A 19,728-nucleotide genomic window follows, 5' to 3' on the forward strand; every position below is an offset into this window, starting at 1 on the left:
GTGTGGCAGGCCTGTGTCTGGGTTTGTCTGCAAAGCTGCTCGAGTTCACCTGCCACATTAGGCTCAGCACTGTGCCATATGGCTCAGCCTGCCACCAACATCAACAAAGCCACGCTGAAGCCAGTGCTTGTCACAGCAGAAACCTGGAACCTGCATCTGATACATGTTTTAAATGCATATACTAGGTTAGCTTAGCTTAACCTATTGGCTTAGCTTTTGTTCTTGCTGTTTGAACTTTAATTTATTCACTAGAATTAGGGCTGCTTGGCTTGTAGGTATTCCACTAGGGATGATACCAGGTGAACAACTGTGTGCAGAAAGGCCAGCATATGGGGAAGAGGCTTCAGAGCCAGCACTAGCAGCTGTACAGAAACAAAGGGCTGAGAGACAAGGACTTGGTTTTGTTGTGTGAGAGTTCAAAATAGGAGGGGGTGAAGTGAAAGACAAGATTTTGGATGCAAAACACAGGCCCTCATCCAGCACAGCCACAGACAGGGAGCAAGCTTTGTCCTTGTGGGCTCACTGGAGTTGCTGGAACTAATTGGTGTAGAAAAAGCAAGCAAGCTTTGAAGGTTTTCAGGACTTGAGGCAATGAGTGTCCCCAAACTCCTTATGTCTCAGATCACTTTTCAGTCCCTCGTGCAGCCATTCTCTCCCACTTTGACTCCAAACTGCCCTTTTGGCTATAGCTGCAGTGGGAAAGGATGAGGAGGCTATTTAATGTACTGTATCATTGGGAACAAGAGGAGCTGGTGCTTTGTTCCTTGCCAGCCTCTCCTGAGTCAGGAGTTGATGATTACAGGCTCATCAGCCAGGCTGGGGGAGCTGCAGGACCCTGGCTGATGCAGATAGCTCTTAACATTTAGCTGGTGGGGATAGTAAAACGATATTTATGTATATTGTCTTGAGAATCACGGAGCTAAATAAATGTGGCAGTTTTCATTTGACATTCCCAGCCTTGCTGCTGTCGCTCAGGGTTTTTCCTTTTGCCACAGAACATGAAATCCCTGTCAGTTTGATAGTATATAGCAGTGTTCCTGAAGCACAAAGGTTAGGGGGGTGGGGGGCGCGTCAGGATTATTTACGTTTGCTATGCATGAAGTGGCACTCGGGGAGCGAGGCAGCCTGCCAAGACTGAGAGGAATCGGGGCTGTCTGGTTGCTCTCTTCTATCTCTCCATGCTGGATTGTCAGGGTAGGATTTATAAAAATTGCTTCAAAACAGTATCATCTTTCCTCAAATGGACGTGCCCCCGTCTGGCGCAGCGATTGCCATTATTGCTGTTCTCGTGACAAAGCGTCTATCAATCTCCACTTTGTTTATAAACAAATCTGCCTGCCCTGCATAAGAAATAGATAGACTAAGGAAAAACACCATTACCAAAGGAATAAGTTAATTATATTTCAGGATCTCAGCGGGGAATGCTATCTCAGACTATTCAGTAAGATCTGACCAGTGGAGTTATAATTAAAAAATGTCCCCAGGGAGGAACTTGTAAATTATTTACTGTAAGGGGCTTTTCCAGGCTCTTTTAGTTTAATTACACACTCTGGAAGAGAAAGGCCTCAGAACTAAATTAACTAAGATGTTGAAATGGCTTTGTTAAAATCATGTTTACAGCTAAGCAAGTCAGTGACTGTGAGCAAGGTTCAAATATAGGACAAATCTTTGAAAACTGCCATTACTCATGGTTTAAAAATCATACGGAAAGCACCAAAAAGTCTGTGCCTAGAAAATGCAATGGTTTTGTCCAGTATTTCCTCTGGCCTCAGAAGGCTTTGTATAAGCCCAGATCTGACAGTGCCTCATGGCCATTTCCTTTGTGGGAAAGGAACTGACTTGTTTGGGCTTTTCTGTGGGGTACAGAGGGAACTGGTTGGACTTGATGATCTTACAGGTCTTTCCAGCCTGAACAATTCTGTGAGTTCATTATTCTAAGCCCAAACAGAGGGAGATGAAAGATTAGAGGTGATGGAGAGGCAGAATAAGAGGATGCTGGGACGCTCTGAATTTTCCATCACTCTTTCACCATCTAGGACATTTTGACTCAAAACAGCCTGGTTAACCCTTAGTGGAAGGTGGGCTGAGTGTGTCCCTTGGTGCTGAGGGACAGGCACATGTTGTGACCTTTTCAAATGTGTGGGTGTAGACAGCTGGCATGATCTCTGGTCAGATGTGGAGAATGGAAGTCAAGAAAGCTCCCCCTTCATCTCAACCACTGACTCATTGCTTGGCCAAGAAGGAGGCATTATCTAATATCTGTTTGCTAAGGCATAAGACAGCCAGGAACGCTCTATCTGCCTGCCTGTTGATGCCAAATTCTATGTATGCAATGGCCTTTCAGCTGCAGTTGCCCTTGAATTTGTTGATTTCTGAAAAGCCCCACGTCTGCTGTGGCACCTTCACCACAGAGCCAAGGGCTGCACAGAGCAGCTAGCCAGGCAGGGCTGGGCCCAATATACATTTATGGGCACTTCTCTTCACACTGAGGGCCCTTTTTCTTTCAAATTTATTGCACTTCCATGTCTTGCTCAGATGGAAGCTGCCCCAGAGTTAGGAATCTCTCCACCCCCTGCATGTGTACAGTCTTCAGCAGATGCAGTGTGATTGTAGCTTGGGGGTACCATTATCACATCCTAAGCAATAAGTTCTCCACCTTCAGGCAAACTATCTGCAAATCTGGAGATGAAAGCTGCTTTAGTCGTTCATCAGGCAGATGAGATCTCTGCTTTTATTTTGTTATACTGTAAATCTGCTACTTAGTTTTCTACTCTCTCTGCAAACCACTGAATCATAAAAATGCTTGTAGCAAATGCCAGCTTGTCTGTCACCAGTATAATGCATTTTAAATGGCTTATCAGCTCCAAGAGAAGACTACAATACTTTGGAGATAATTTGGATATATAGTTAGGGAACAAAATATGTTGTCAGCTTTCAAATTGTCTTGATCAGTAGATTTTATTTTGTATTTTACTATAGTGTATCCAGTCTTACCTTGGGAGGAAAGAGAAGATACCCCTGAATTTCTGCAAATTTTCCCCTTTTGATGGGGAAAGCCATGGAAGAGTGGAGTGGGACAGAATGTAAACCAAAGGATTCTTCTTGAAAGCACAGGACTATAGGGTTTGAATATTCTGAGCAGAAGTACTGCCATTTAATTATTAGGAGTGGTGAGTCCATTTTAACCTTTATGGAAAAGTACTGTAGGCTATAATAAAGCTCAATACCTTTCTATAGCCTTTTGTTATCACCTTGTCAAATTTAATAAAATATTACTAACAAAGAAGTTCTATTAGGATGGCTGAAAAAAGTACTGGAAAGGATCATCTCCTATTAAATAGTTTTGATTCACCATTTCCCCCACAGTATATGAGTGTCCAAGTGGTGGAGCAGGACACTGATAATTTCCTCTTGAATTATGGGGACTTCATCCTGCTCCTTATCCCTGATTTCCAGCTCAGGAGGGGCCTGCTGAACAACTGGTCTCACTATTAGAGACTGAGCCAAAGAAGGTCTAATTAAGTACCTGAGCTTTTTCCTCATCCTCTGTCTCTAAGTTTCTCCTCCCATCCAATAAAGGATGGCCACTCTCCTTATCTTTCATTTTATTTGTAATGTATTTATAGAAACATTTTGTAGCACCTTCCACAGCAATAGCCAGGTTAGGCTCTAGTTGGGCTTTGGCTCCTCTAATTTTCTCTCTCTATAACCTCACAACACCCTTCTAGTTCAGCCAGGCCAGTCTTCCCCCCTGGCTCATCTTTGGCACAGAGAGGTGGCCTTTTCTGTACCTTTAGGGTTTCTTTCTTGAGGGATATCCAGCCTTCCTGAACTCCTCTGCCCTTCAGGAACTGCCTCCCAAGGGACTCTGTCCTAAAAACAGACCCAAGTCCAAGGCAGCCATTCTGTTGACTCTCCTCCTTTCCCAAGAATTAGGAAAATATTGATAATTTTCTATCATTTTGCCCAAGGAAGCTTTGAACCATCACATCACCACTTCTGCAATTCGTGGTGTGGGAAAACCCCTGGTCCCCTGGGAACACCATTTTTGGAACCTTTCTCCAAAAATGAAAAACATAGCAAGAAAAAACAGGTAAATGTAACAGAAAGCTGGAGCTGAGGTGGGAATTTGGGGAGGTTTAGATACAGTCAAATCATGCTGAAAAAAGGGAAAAGAGATTACCCTCTAAGAACTGGATTGCAATGACTTGGTGGGAGATGAAAGGGCTTCGCTCAGGCTTCAGCAGTTTTGCAGCCACCCTCCTGGGGACACCTAGCAGGAGTCAGTGACAAAACTGCCCCTTTACAGCCCTGATAAATGCTCTGCAAAGGCTAAAAAAAGCAACCTCCACTTTACAAAAGCTGAAAAAGCAACTTTGCAGTTTGTTATCTGGGACTCGCTTGCTTCCCTGGGACTTCTCCTGCCTGCAGCCCTCCTGTGCTGTGACCTGCTGGCCACGCTGCCCTGCCCCTGACACGGGACACTCATGCAGCAACCCCGTTGTTATCATCAATTAAGAGCTCTGGGAGGGTCTGGAAATTGGCCATAAATCTGGTGGTAAGCTCTGGCGAGCAGCAGGGGCTGGGCTGTACATCATTAATAAGGATGTTGAGGAGGCACAGGCGCTGTGCTCTGCTGTGGATGTTGTTGCTCAGGGCTCCACCACAGCACAGCTGAGATTTGATACACACAGGGCAATCAGTCAAAGACTCTTTGCTGGCTTCAAAACCATCCAGGTGCTGTTCATGGTGATGAGGTTCTTGTTTTACTTTTATTTAAAGGAAGGAAAGAAGTCTGTCTCCATTTTTCAGCATAACACAAATTCCTGACGGAATTCCTCAGTTTATTGAGCAGCACTGTGAACAGTTTGTTTTGAATAATTTGCACCAAAATTAAAGTGAGGTTTAAAGCTCTGTGTGACACTGGTCTTGGCTTTGTAAACACAATCTCCAGCACAACAGGCCTCTGGCTGGGATTAGTCCCAGCACAATGCAGATTATTCAAGAGCAAGAATAATGAGGTAAAAGGAGGGGATTATAGTGCAATAGGCTTAAATCTGCTTTTGGGGAGGGCTGGGGAGCAGCAGCAGGACCAGCAAGACTATTTTCTCACTACTTGAATACTTCAGATCCAGTCTGGATGTATAATTTTCTGGCTTTGCCTCTATTTTCCCTGACAGGTATACAAATTTTTGGAATAACTGTCCTCCTTCAACATTTATAGGACACTCTATGGTTCATGGACAGAAGGCATAAGGGGCACAGCAGCTGTCTTGCTTATTGTGGCACCCAGAAATGAAATGTTTCTCCCTGAGGACAGCAGGGAGAGGGCTGCAGCTGTCTGGGCATCATGGATGAGGGGAAAGAGGAGCAGAAAGGGTGAATGGCCAGGGAGGAGGGAAGGCAGCAGCTCTTCACTGGGGCTGTCACAGACTCACCTCCTGTCACTGGGGAAACTTTTTATACAGAGACGTGGGAACACAATAATTTTTTTAAAAAACAAAATGTAAATTGGATTTTAAAACAAGCATTTGTTTAAAATTAGAAGCTGTGAGCCTGAGATGCTGCAGAGTGTGACAGGAGAAGGGGCTGACTGCAAGCTCTCTTCAGGCACAGGAGGAGGAAGAGGAGGTAGCCACCATGAACAGCCTCCTGAAGCAGGAGGGGAGTTGGGAAGGTGACAAAGTTCTACACTGTTTTCCCATTTTTTTAGCCCATGGAACAGCACAAATATCCCTTTGATGTTTAGAATACAGTAAAGCACTTACCAGAGAGGAAGAATTTGCCTGCAGCTGAGCATCCTGCTTCTTTTCAAGGTATCCACAGTGCAGTTTCTCCATGAAGTGACCTCTGTTTGGTGTCACCTGAAAGATGGGTCAAGAGCAGTGTAAGCACACTAAAATCCCACCATTTACCCTTCTGCCCTGTTGAATTTTAGTTCTCAAATAGCTGTTGTGCCACACAAGAGGTGGTGTACAAATTAGACCCAGTACAGGAGCTGTTTTGCAAGACAATAATGCTTTGGGAGACAAATATAAGCATATGAATGATATGCAGACAAAAAAATTAGCAACAAACTAATATTTAAAAACTTCTAACTCATTTTAAGTCTGGTTTTGGGATGTGTATGTGAGACACAGATCTACTTCTCCTCACTCCATTATTCTACATATTACTCTGACAGCAGGTAGTGGTTGAGGCAACACTGAAAAACACTTTTAAAGGCAATGAGCCCAGAGCACTTATTAAGGCAGCTATTTGTTCAAGGAGTAGCCTCTTAACAGCTTTGACTTCGTGGCTTCCTTCCTGTGTAACACTTTGGAGCACAGGAAGGCAGATCTTGACTTCATGGGTTATAGCTCTGTCTGCTGAAGAGCTTGAGAAGGATCAATGTGAAACGAATCCTAGCACAGCCTATCCCCAGGAGCACAGCAAAATTAATCCACCACTAGTTTCTCTTTGTCTGGAGCTGGAAAATACAAACAGAAAGTGAAATTTGTGCTGATAATTACTTTGGCAGCTGTCACATGTGCATGGTGTAAAGGATCAGCACAGACACAGCTTCCAATATGATGATAGCCTGTGGTAATGGCTATGATTAAGAGGAAGCTAATTAGAATATTTTACACATTCAGTCCCCACAGTACACTGCTCTTTAAGTAAATTTGCATTTGGGAAGAGAGCCTTATTTTTGATGTACATGGATGGTGTTCCCTGCAGACTTCCACTGATTTACACCATAGCCATGTGCAGCAGAGCATTTTCTTTGGTAGCTCACCAAATATTACAGCTTTCTTCCACACAGCAGCACAACCCAGCAAAGGTTTGTTCCACTTCTTCTTAAAAACAAGCAGGCCCAAATACATGAAGAAATACATAGAACAGAGATGTTTAAGGTTACCTAAGGAATTTACTCTAATGCTTCTTCTTCAGTGTTGCTTCAAACACTACCTACTGTCAGAATAATATGTGGGGAATGATGGAGTGAGGATAACTAGACCTATTTCTCACAAATGTGTCCCAAAACCAGATCCAGAATGAATGAGAAGCTTTTGAATAGTACTTTGATTTCTAAGTCACATAAATGTTTGCAATTTTATCCAGGATGGAGTTGCACATGCAAACAGACTGGTTTCAAACAGCATGAGCACACTCAAATGCTTTTGTGTTGGAGGTATTAATCCACATATGGGTATTCAACTACTATCAGAACAAACTGTGCCATGCACTAGAATCAGATAAAAAAATGCAAAGCAGGTAGCTTGAGGCTCATTTCTACTAAAATTCCTCTAGCTGTTTGAAGAGACTTTGTAATGTCAGCATACTCCCACCTGAGCATACTCTTTATTGTGAGCATTGTAAAGTGTCCTTCCTGGATGCAAAAATGGGACCTGAATACATTTAATTCAAGGATGCAAACTTTTTTTTTCTCTTCTTAAGTAAAAAAATGACCAGAGTTAAACTAACCTAATTTCTTTCTTTCTCTCTCTTTCTCTCTTTCTCTCTTTATCTCTTTCTTTTTTTCATTTTTTTCTTTCTCTCTTCCTCTCTTTCTCTCTTTCTTGAAATTATTAATTGTAGCGTGAGAATTGGGAAAAATATATCAAAATCTGGATTATCTCCCTCTTATTTCTCCTGCTCATCTTTCATCCTTTCCTGTCCTTGTCACTGCTCCTCTCTCTCCCCTCATAGTTATCATCCCTGCTGTCCTTATCAGCATTATTAGTTTAGTTGGCATCCGATTCAAAACCCTCCATCCCATCACAGGTTTATATTTTCAGATGCAGGAGACAGGCTTTGGATAGAATCCCACCTTTTGGGGGCCCTTGGAGATGCATGGGGGAGAAAAGGCAGATAAGAACAGCAAGTCTATAAATCTCCACATCTATAAATCTTAAAATGGGTTACTGATGACAGTGACTCTTTAATGGAAAGAGTGACAGTCCATGTAGACGAAAGGCAGTGTAATTCATGGAGGCTATTAGATTTGAGAGGCCTTTTCATTCTCATTTGTCTTTCAGTGTTATGTGTTGATCACAGGGAGATTATTCTCTGGGGAGAGATGTGCCCTACTCACCAGGGCCTGAGGAGTGCCCGTGTTTGTCTGTCTGGCATTTGCTGTGGTGAGTAATATATTTGCTCCTCCTGCACCAAAAAACAAAACCCACAGTGCTGGTAGGGGATGAAGAAAACAAACTGCCTGCCCTGCTTGTGATATTTGAGAGCCTCCTGGTTGCAGACACTGTGTTTTTATGGTTAGAAGTATCCAGAAACCAAACACAGAGCAGTACAGGGGTCATGGTCAAGTTCTCCCCATCTTTTGATCAGCTGGGATGTGGCTGTACCCTGGCAGCCCCTTCACAGCACAGCAAGACTGTCACAGGACAGAGGCCACCTTCATTGGATGGGATGTGATGGCAGGGCTGTTTTCTGGGAACAAGAATGAGGCCCAAGAGGTCAAGCCACGATGGAAAAAGCAAATGCACCCAGCAAAAGCAGCTTGTGGTTTATAAATACTGATGCATCAGAAGAGTTCAGAACAGTGAGCAGGCACCAGGGGAATTTACATCTAAAAGCAGTCCCTTTGCCAAGGTAGCATTCCTTCATTTTGGTCAGGGACTCCAGAGTTGCCGTGCAAAATAAAGCCCAGCTGAGTTTAGTCAAGAAATGAGTCACGTCTTTGACTTGGGAGAGCTTGGGAGCAGGATGGTTTCACTCCAGGCTGCAGATGGATTTACTGTAGCACAGTGATTTCCTGCAGGTGATGGACTGTTCCTGTAGCCGTGGCAGCCTGGGATGTGCTGTCCTTGCTGTTGGTGCAATCGTTCATTCCGGGACTGCGGCACATCCCATTCCTCCGTGCAGGCAGGTGCCATCCCATCAAAATCCATTGACTGGAGCACCTTCAGTTGCTAAGGAAAGAAAAATCAGTGTTTCTCATGAGAGGACCACTGGTGCAGAAAGTCACTTAGCACCAGCAGCTGCTTTATGGCAGCAGAGATTGAGAGATGCCAGCGGAGGCTGAAGCAGATCTTGTGTTACACTGGAGTCCTGGGGACGTGCACGGGAGGAAACCTTGAGCCGAGGGCTGCTCCTTGTCTGTGTGTGGAAAATTCCCATTTGTTTCTGAAGGAAAGCACGTGTGTGCAGTTTATTTATGCACTTATTTACACAGCTAAAAAGATCAAGGACATTGCTGTCAAATTCGGAGATCTGGATCCACACTCTCTCACTGCAGCCAGGGAGCTGACAGCAGCTTCAGTGTACTAAATTACTTATTGGCTTATTAGCCATTTTCTATTAATTATTACCTTTTTACTATTAGCTAATTAGCCCCTGGCTGGCCACTGCAGCAGCCCCATCTCACCTGTGCACCTGCAGGGATGACAATGCTCTCAGTGCCAGCTCTGGGTCCAGCCTGGGTCGGGCTGGGCCTCCCAAAGCTGCTGCCCTTTCCTGCAGGGAGTGGTGGGTTGGTCTCAGCCCAAGCACTGGTGTGTGGCACCTTTGTCACAAGAGCCCGCTGGCATTTTGGCAGCCTTGCCATTGTGCTGGGGATGAGTCAGAGGAGCTGAGCTCTCTGCTCGGGGCTGGGAGAGGCTCAGGCTCAGTGCTGAGTCACTGGCAGAGGTTGTGGGCAGCCTGGGGCTGTGGTTCCTATCCTCCTGCTTTAGAAAGGACTTTTGCTTAGTTTTGCCCATTTAAAAGGTCACTCATCCCTAAGCATCCCTCTGTGGATGTTCCTCCAGCACATCTGGCTAAGGATGGGTTTGCTTGTTCATGGTCCTGTTTAGAGGGTTTCAGCATGGTGCACAATAACCCTCATCCACATTGTGTCTGCCTCCAACACGGCTCTGACACAAAGGCAGAACCCACTTCTTCCAAATATTGTTATTGTGATGTATTATTTATACCGTGGAAAAATATTGAGGAGGCAAAGTGGGAAAAATTAGCTCATTCTTTCTAAAATCTGCAGGCAGATGAAAGACAAAGAATATAGAATTAAAAAAAAAACAAACCCAAACCCTCAGCTAATTTTGGAGCATGTTTCATCTTCACAAGAGCCACTCATTTTCTAGATAACTCTTTGTAAACCTTTATTCCTTTTGTTGCAAGTTTGGTATAATTTTACATTATAAGTTCAATGGAATTAAAAAAAAAGGCATGATGGTTTGAATTATTCCCCATCCCCCCATCCCACAAGAAAAACCCAGGTTTGAACTTCACTTTTTAATATGCAAGGACCCAGCCAAGGACGCCCTTGCTAATCTTTCAAAATGCAGCATTTTGCTCCTTCAAAGTCTTAAAAGCTGCTTGGATTTTAACTGAATATGTAACCCTGTATTAAACTTCTAATGGCTAATGAGACAGAACTTGGTTATGAGCACTAAAATACAGAAAATATAAATCAGTAGCCTAGAAGGAGTGCTCATCCTCTTTTAGTTTCATTAAGTCCATTTTAAACAAACTTTACCATGTATCTTTCGTGAGATTTTCATTTCTTTCCCATCTGCTGAGGACAAGATGGAACAATCAGTTTTATTGTTCATTTGTCTAATTTTTGCTTCACTGTGGGTTATTCAGGCATTTGAGTGTGATATTTCACTGCCAGCCCAAGCTGGTGTTTTAATCTGTGCTGTCCCTTCTCCTCCTCCTGTTCTCTGCCTTTCTTCCAGTTGGAAGGACAAAATGTGCAACTTCAAAAAAAAAAAAAAAATTAAAAAATCTCTTGCAGTGGTGTTCTAAGCTGGAACAAATCGTGGAAATGCTAAAAGTGGCTTTTGTCAGCTCTGTTCTCCTCTAAGACATTTGCATCCCTAGTCCATGCAGATTTTTCCTAGTATGGGGTGATGTCCTAGATCACTTTTCCAGCAGCACTGCTGCTCTGCATGTCCCTTGAGTTACCATTTTTGCACAGTCTATAAGAAAATTGAAGCTGTGTCTGTCCAGTGGTGTTTCACTGCCTAAATCCTTCTTACTGTGGGCAAAAATGTGGCAGCAGTTACCAGGGCTTTGTCTCACACAAATAAAGTAGCAAGGTCTGATTTCGTAATGTCAATGAAATTTCTGACTTTGGCCTAACTCTGAATCTTTAATTTTGATAATGCATACCTATGGAATCCCTCACAACATTGGCTCCTGTTATCTAGAAAACACTTCAAGAACAGCAGCAGGGTCAGTTGTTCAGTTATTTGTGGGGACTGCACTGTAACTCTGCTGGAAATAATGGCAATTCTGCAGTTACTCACGTCAGCAGAGTTATGATATTCCCTGATTGCCCTCCAATTAACTTGTGCTATTCCAGGAATGGAGCAGGCAGGACACACTGCTAAGGGATCCAGGCATTTTGAAGGGGTTCCCTTATGGCACCAGCCCCCAAAGGGTTGTTCTGTTTGGGCTGGGCTGGATCAGCACTGGCAGTGAGGATCCCTGGCAGTTTTTGGAGTGAAGCTCTGCGCTCAGCTCTCGTTATTGATGGGGTCGTGTGTGAGGGAGGCTTCCACAGAGGGAAGAGTAATGGCTTAAAGAGAGAAATGGCAAATTGGCTGGCTGAGAAATGACCTGTGCTCAGCCCTGCTGAGGGGAGCACTGGCAGCTCGGGGCTGGCTGGAAGGGCAAAGGCACAGCAACACAATTGTTGGGTGAAAATAAGGGAAAAGCCATTGTTAGTGAAAATAGAAATACTGATAGGACTTAAAAAAACAGGTCAAGGGATGTAAGCTGTTCCCCCTGAGGTAGGGTTGGATGGAGGGTAATGATTTGTTATTTCATCTTTAAAGAGTTTTATTAATTATTTGGGAACAGATGCAGATTGAGGCACTAAGAGGCAAAACCAACCAGGCACATGGGCCTTGGGAGCCACTCCTTATTTGAGCACTGGGGGAATTCACAAGTGATTGATCCCTTCATAGGGCACAGGTTTGGTTTAGACAAAGCATGGCAGGAAGGCCAGATTTGCTGTGGATCTTCTTACCAGCAATAATTCCACTCCTGTCACCCCCCTTGGCAATAACTGCTGGAGCAGAGCAGAGGAGAGTGACATGTGGCAGGGACAACAGGTTGAGTCTTGGGCCTGGGGGACAGAAATCAGGACAGACAGCTCCCAGCAGGAGCCTTGGTGGCTTTCTAAAGCCATTTCTGGGCTCTTGGGTAGACAGAAATCGGGTCAGACGGGTGCAAGGAAAGCAGATGATTCTGTTTCTTAGAAAACAGATGTGTGTGCTCTTGTCTCTGTCTCAACAGCTGGATCTCATCCTCCTTCCTATCACTCACTATTACTGCTCTGAGCTATTGCACATTTAATATCAGGATTTTGATTCATTTTGTGGCACGTCTCACCCATCTGCATACGTTGGTGTTGAGCTGGATACTGTACAGAGCTCCAGTGCTGAATGTGGATGGAGAAATCCAGGATGAAAAGTCTGGCCCCTCAGGGACACCTCACAGATAACAAGGTGTGGGCTCCTCAGTCCAATTCACTGCATTTTCAAGCTTGGCAGCTTGATTCTTATAATTCCTTGAGAGGTGGTAATTAAATGTCATTGCATTAGAACCAATATGTCCCAAGCAGAGAACAAACTCATACTCATAATTATGTAGCCATCACATTAAACAAACAAGATGCTCATTAAAAATAGATGCAAAAGATTCAATTAGATCTAATGCTGTATTAAGGATTTGATGACATGCTGGCATTATCTCCATTGGTTCTAGGCAATAATGAAGCAGCTTTTCAGAGTGACCCAAGAGGAATATATTTCTTTTTTAAACACCCATTTTCTTTCTTAATCTTAAAACTACTATTAAGCACCTTTTTCTCTAAGTAAAGAAAAAAGGGGGAAAAAAATGAAAAGGAGCTTTGTTGTTTTCTAGCATTCCATCTGGGTTTAGAGGCATAAAAGAATGAGGGAGCCCAATCTTTATTCTGTGTGCAACCTCTAATATGATTCAGAATAATGTAACAGGAAATCAAATCTCTGTAAGGGAGATTACTGAGTGTACAGTAAAGGATGATTATTGAATGTACAGAATTTCTTCTAAGCATTATCTGCCTCCCCTATATGAGCACCTCTCCTGTATGCCTTAGCACCCGAAGAGCTGTGTGATGGTCACTGTGATCCGTTCCTCCTGGTGAATCCTCTGCCTTTGGTCCCTCCTCACCGCCTGGCTGGGCACTGCCTCCAGCTCCCACTGAGCTGTAGATCTTTCTCTCACAAGCTGGTTTTATTTAAAACCCCGTCTGTGGCCCTGCCCCTTGAGTTTTGGAAGCATGTTACATTTTGCCAAGAGATCAGGACTGCACTGTTCCGTCGCTGCTTTCTTTTCTCTGAAAAGTCTGCCCAGGAGGCAGAGCTGTAAATTGTATCCCTGCTCCATCTTAATCCATCACTTGGATCAAGCAGCAGAATATTTGCAAAGACTGAAACAAAATCAACTTTGCTTTTTCCTTGACTTTCTCTCCTAGCTTGCAATACAGACACTGTCAACTTTTAACTATGTGTGGGCAGATTATCCAGTTGCAAATGAACCCTGTTATACTAAAAATAAAACACTTTTATTCCCCTCATTGACCTTTCCTACATCATCTCTCCAGTTTTTGCTAAGATTAATATAGAAAATAAAACCTTTATTTCCACAGTCTGATTTACATCAGTTTTGTTCAAATGTGTTTCACTTTATTTGGGTTGGTTCAGCTCCCTCCCTGAGTCTGGATAATCACAAGTTGACTGACTAGAGTGAGGAAAGACATATTAAAATTTATAGTTATCAAATATCCTGATGCAGTGTCTGCTGTAGATGGCAAAATAGATTGGAATGATTGGGCATTTGTCTCTGAAACAGAGGGAGGTTTTGATGTATGTGCATAATTTGTAAGAGAATTTGCTTCTCCATAGCAGTGCTGTGGTTGATGCAGCATAATTAAGAATTTCATCACCAATCTGAAAAGTGCCCTTTGGTTTTGAATATGGTTTGATTTCACATAGAAATCACTTTCTGGGCACGATGTATTTGGAACCCTAAGAATCCCACTACTTCCAGGGTAATTGCTATGATGGAAATTTAAGGGATGTGTGCTTTTGAGGGATATTATTATAACAACCAATTTCTTTACTTCACCTTTTAAATCAGTATATTCCAGCAAAGGACATAAGCCTGAAAATTGTAGATTGACGTGTCCATGTTAATCTACAAGAAATAGGGATAAAGGAATATATTGTGTGGGTTTTCAGTTCAACTTCATCTCCTGCTACTGTGTCCAGTCTAAAGATAGCTGTGAAATCTCTCTTGCATTCCAAGGGGAGGTACAATGAGGAAATAACTCTGCAGTGCTGCCAGTGCAGAGCAGGAGATGGTGGTGGGGAGGTGAGATGGCTTCTCCAGCCTGGTGCTTGCTGGGTTTTCACATTCTCAGGGAGATACAGGCTCCTTCAGAGTGTAACAGCTGCTGATTTGGTCTGTAAAACAGATAAACTTGTGTTTTCTGGTAGAAAACTGCAAACTGGAAAAAACCAGACTGTCTCTGCTGAAACATGAAGAACATTTTTTTCCACTTTTGCTGACATAGTTTTCCTTAGTCAGCTCATTTTCTTTTTAAAGTAATTTCCCCTTTTTTCTTTTTTCTTCTTTTTTTCCTTTCTTTCCCAAATAAGGAAACAATAACAACACCTTGGGTGCCATTTCACTGTCATCTGCAAGTGCCATTCCAAGGAAAGAGTTGCCATGAAAAGAGTAGAAGTCTATGGGAGCCTTTCTCCTGATAAGGGCAAAATTGTGCCCATCCTGGGCCACTGTTGGCATTTCCCTTCACACCACTCTCCAAAAGCTCTTGACCAGAGGAAAAGGATATGCAAAAGGTGAGGTTTTCTTTACACTTATAGAGCCTTTCATCCCCCAACAACCAAATTCATTTCATCCATGAAACAAAAGCCTCGAAGGATCCCACCTTCTTCTGCATGGGATTGGTTAATTTGTATTCTGCTGCTGGTGCTGTAAGATAACAAATACAGGAAGAGAACATCAATCCTGATTTCTTTTCTTTCTTTATCTCCCCCCCTGTTCTCTGTTGTGCCACGACTGCTAATAACATTCTGGTTTAGTGGTGGATGCAATAAGATATGGATGCTGGATATTGGTTTTTTATACCTGTTGCACCTATAAGAATGTGGATGGCAGACTTCCCTCCCCCTCTCCCACTTCTGTATGAATTGAATTCGTTTACCTCAAAATTACAGAGCTGTAGTCACAAATCCATCAGGTCAGAGATACTTAGAAGAAAGATGTAGTCCACTCACCCCTCCTATGTGCTCTTACATTGTTATCAATCCCTCAACACTCTCTTCTCTTTTTTTCTCAAAAAAGAGGGACAAATACTCCATTTTTTCACTTAAATTTCAGATCATTTGCTAAAGTCATTTTGTGTAACCAACTTTAATTATTGATAAAGGTGAGACTTTCTGTACTTGTAATAAATTTCTGTATTCATAAAAAGCCAGGGATTCATAACAGCCAGATCTAAATTATTTATCAGTCAGAAGGACAGCTGGATCCACAATACAGGACTTTTCTAAGAACCTCAGCTGACCAGAGGGGTCATTTTCTTTGGGTATGACCTTGCTCCTTCTGCTCCCTAGAGATTTCCTGACAGAGGAAATTGGTAGCCATTGTCCAAGCATGGATAAGACCTTGGAATTTATACATTTACCACGAAAAATGCATGGAGATGTGATGTGAAAGTTGGGAATTTGATTCTGTCCCTCACCCATGAAATGCAAAGAGTGAAGGTGATCATCAGAGCCCCTCGGGGCTGGTGGTGCAGGGCAGCACCTTCTGCTGCTGCTCACACTTTGCCCAAGCCCCCAGGCTTAGCTGGCTCTGAGCCCCCTGAGCTCAGGGGATGTCACTGCTCCACCACGGCGTGGTGGGCGTCAAAAGGCACCCAGGGGTGCTGGATTTGGGCTTCAAAACGTGGGTTTGGAGAGGCAGTGGGTGCAGATTCACCCCTAAGTCACCAAACTGTGTCCCCAGTGGGCCAGTGTCCACCCCCAGTCTCACACAGACAGATCCCTGATAACATTTCACCACCCCACGTTTTTTCACCCCAGAGTTCATCTGCCTTCACAGCAGTGACATAACCTGGAGCTCCAGCCCAGAGCCTTTGCCCATGCAGAACCTGGGTTTTGTCAATCCATTGATGAAATTGAAAAAAAAATATATTTCCACCTGTGTCCAGGAAAGCAGAACTGAGGGAAACAAAAACAGGACAAAAAGCAGACAGAAGAAGAAAAAATTTCCACTTACCAAAGCTGATAGGTGAACCTCATCACACATTCATGACTCTGCCTTCTGCCAGCAGCAGGGCTTCAGGAAAAACATCTCCACAGCAGACAGCAGCACAGGTGATCTAGTGCAGAGAATCAAGGGCAGGAAGTTTCCCTAAGATTTGTATTTTTATAAGTAACTGAGACTTTCCAGTTTATTTGCACGATGAAGGAAGTGAGCAGGAAAAAAGAATCCCAGCTCCTTCCATTATGAAATACATATTGTGGCAGAATGCTGCATGCCTTGTGTCAAAGGATCCATAGTATTGATTTCTTGAAATGAAAAATAAGTTTAAGGTGGAGTGCTTGGGAAAAAAAAATCAATAAAATTTCAAGTGACTGAATAGAACTATCAATTGTAATGACAGCAATCAAAAAGCCTTATCCAGTTCTATAACATTTTGGTGTTTGGACCTTTATTTTCATTAAATTTGTCATTGACAGAATGCTGACCTTACCTTACCAACCTGTCTGAAATTAGATTAAAATTAGTGTGGCTAAAAATGCTTGATTTCATTCCACACAATGCAGGTAAGCAGAAACTGGAAAGTATGGAGCAGAAGTGTAAACATCTGAATGCAAATTGGGATGCAACAACCCAGTCAACTCCGAAGGATATTTGAAAATATCTCCTGAGATTTAAGAAGGAGCCTCAGCCCGCAGGAGGTCTCACTGAAGCCATCTCCCAGGGTGGTAGCAGGAGGGCCAGAACAGGAGAACCTGTGTCTCTTCCAAAACCCCTCATTTTTTGGGTTACTTATGCCTTTCATTCCCACAACACTCAGTGAATAATCAGCCCATGTGGGACCAAGGGCTTCAGCTCCCTGGGGAGGTTTCTCCCTGTTTTCAGACTCAGGATGAGAGACTTATATCTGAGCCATGCCCATCACCACCATCACCATCACCACCATTATCACCACCACCATCATCACCATCATCACCATGATGCCCATCAACATCATCACCATCATCACCATCACAGGGCTCCCCAGCAGCTATCCAGGACTCAAGGCTGTGCCATCCCTGGGCACTCTGCTCCGAGGGCTGTCATGTTTGTGCCCCAGTTAACACGTGTAGGAATTCATTATTCATTGCTATAAATCACCTTATCTCACTATAAATCCTGTAAACAGCATCATCCTTTTCCAGAGGGGATGCTACTCCATCAGGGAGAGCAGGGACAGAGGCAGCCTGTGCTGCTTTATTCTCATAATTTTCACCATCTCTATTTTTTCTGTCTTCTTTCTTCAGATTTCCTACTATTTTTTTTTTCTCACGGTGATTTTGGAGGTTTTGCTGATAAAGCTTCCCAAAGCATTCCTGGAGCCACCTAATCCCCCACAGCCCCAGAGCATCAAGCTCACAGATGCTGCTGACCTTCCCTGATGGCAATGACTCTCCCAGTGGACATAAGAAGATGAGACTCCCCAGGATCTGTTCCTCTCCTGTTTAGGGCTAGAAAAAAACCTCCTCAGGATGAGACAAGAGAATCTGTCCTTGCATTTCTTGGCCAAGAGCTGTTCTTTGTGTCTCTCTGAAGTCCAGGGTGTGCATCTTGCAGCTGCTGGGCAACAGAGGGTGCATCTACACACACCTTTCAGGATGAAGCACCCTAAGTCACTGCCTGGTACCACAGGATCCATGTCTATGGCTGAGGGCCATGCCAGGGACAGCGCCAGGGTAAAAAGCCTACACTTTCCAAACCTCTTTTTTAGTTATGGCTCTAGGCTGGATTCTGGTTTGATTGCACAAATGGTTTAAATGCAAAGTACTTGCTTTTCCTTTCTATTATTTCAAGACCTTTCTTAAAGGTCTGCTTTCTTAAAAGGCACAGCAGAAGGAGCTGCCCCTCAATGTCTGTGGCAGTGCCTCTGATTTGGAACACACCAGACACTCTTCTCTTGGCTGTTATCAAAGCTATCACATCCTCCAGCATCTAGAGGTTAAATTGTTCTCTCTGATGGGGAATTTTTTGCCTTCTTTCATTCCAAATGATGACACTGAATTTGTACCATTTTCCTGGAAATATTTCTCTGTACTTAAAGAAAAATAAAATTAAGACTAAATAAGAAGCTAGTTGGCAAGTGGTTCTATCTTTCCTAAAGCCTTTTGAACTTTTCAGACCTCGAAGTGTTTGATTTACTTTGCTGTTCAGGTGTCATCTCAGGCTGATTATTTCCAAGACTCCTTCTCTTGTCCCAGGTCATTGAGTTTTGTGCTTGATCTTCAAGAGCACCTTGGCTCCAGCTATTTCCTTGGGAGTACACAGGCTTGGATTCTCCTGCAGGGAGAGCAACCTGCACTAAAACTACTGGAGTTGATTTACAGGAAAAGGGCCAATTTTTTCCTTTATCGCTTCTACTGTTGCAGAGAGATGAATTCTCCATGGCATAATAGCAGAACAAAAATAGATTGCTTCTGTAATACTCTATACAACAGCCTGGAATGCATCAGCCTTTTTCCTCAACAGTTCTTTGACAAATGAAACTTTATCTAACCATGTTCACCACGTTATTCTCCTTCTCCTTTTTTGCTCCATTTTTCCAGATGCCTGCAAGTGCCAAAATGGTGATTGTGCAGGGACAGTGCTGTGGTGTGCTGCCAGAGATAGGCAGAGGGACTCAGTGACATTGTGAGCACTGAATTTCATGCTGGGTGGATAGAGGTTTCCATTTATGATAGTGCCAATGAAGACCAGCAGTGCTTGCGCTCTGGGTTGGGTGCTGGTCAGGTTTCCCTTTTTTGGGCTGTGTTTGCTGTCTTGGATAGCCCTCAGCAATTTTTGCAGCAAGTTTCCCATTCTGTTCAGTCCTGATGCAGGAAAAGTATCAGGGAAATGTCCTTGTCTATAGAAAACCTTTTAATTAAAACAACTGCTTGGCTCTGCGCTATTGAAAGCAAACAACTCTGAGGGGAGCATTTGTTTTATCTGTACATGGAGAAAAGGCTATAAATGTTCACGAACCGGCTAAAAATAGATGCCAAAGTGAAGTCCCTATTTTCACATGTAAAAAAAACCTAAAATCTCTTTTATAAAATTATGCTATTTGTCAAACACATTCAGACTCTGGGGAAAAGCCATTCCTTTTAATTTGAGAGAAATGTTCCATTCAAATTGAGGACTTTATGGTTTCATCCTCCCCCAGCACCTCAGCCTAGTGTCTCTGCAGAAAAGGGTATTAAATGAGATTAGCACAAAGCCAGTTCCTACATAAATTAGGATTTTGTATCAAGTATGTGTGCTTTGGCCACTTTTTCTTTAATTTGACTTATTCCAATCCCCATTACTTTTGCAAGTCCTTATGGATGCTTTCAGGGCTGCATGCTGAAGGCAGCAAACCCAGCCAGCCCCAGGAGAAAATGGATCTGCTCCTGTCCCACCTCCTTTCTGCTACTGCCCAAGGACTTT

Source organism: Passer montanus, unplaced genomic scaffold (genome assembly GCF_014805655.1).
Source record: "Passer montanus isolate IOZ18808 unplaced genomic scaffold, ASM1480565v1 scaffold5, whole genome shotgun sequence".
NCBI classification, from domain to species: Eukaryota; Metazoa; Chordata; class Aves; order Passeriformes; family Passeridae; genus Passer; species Passer montanus.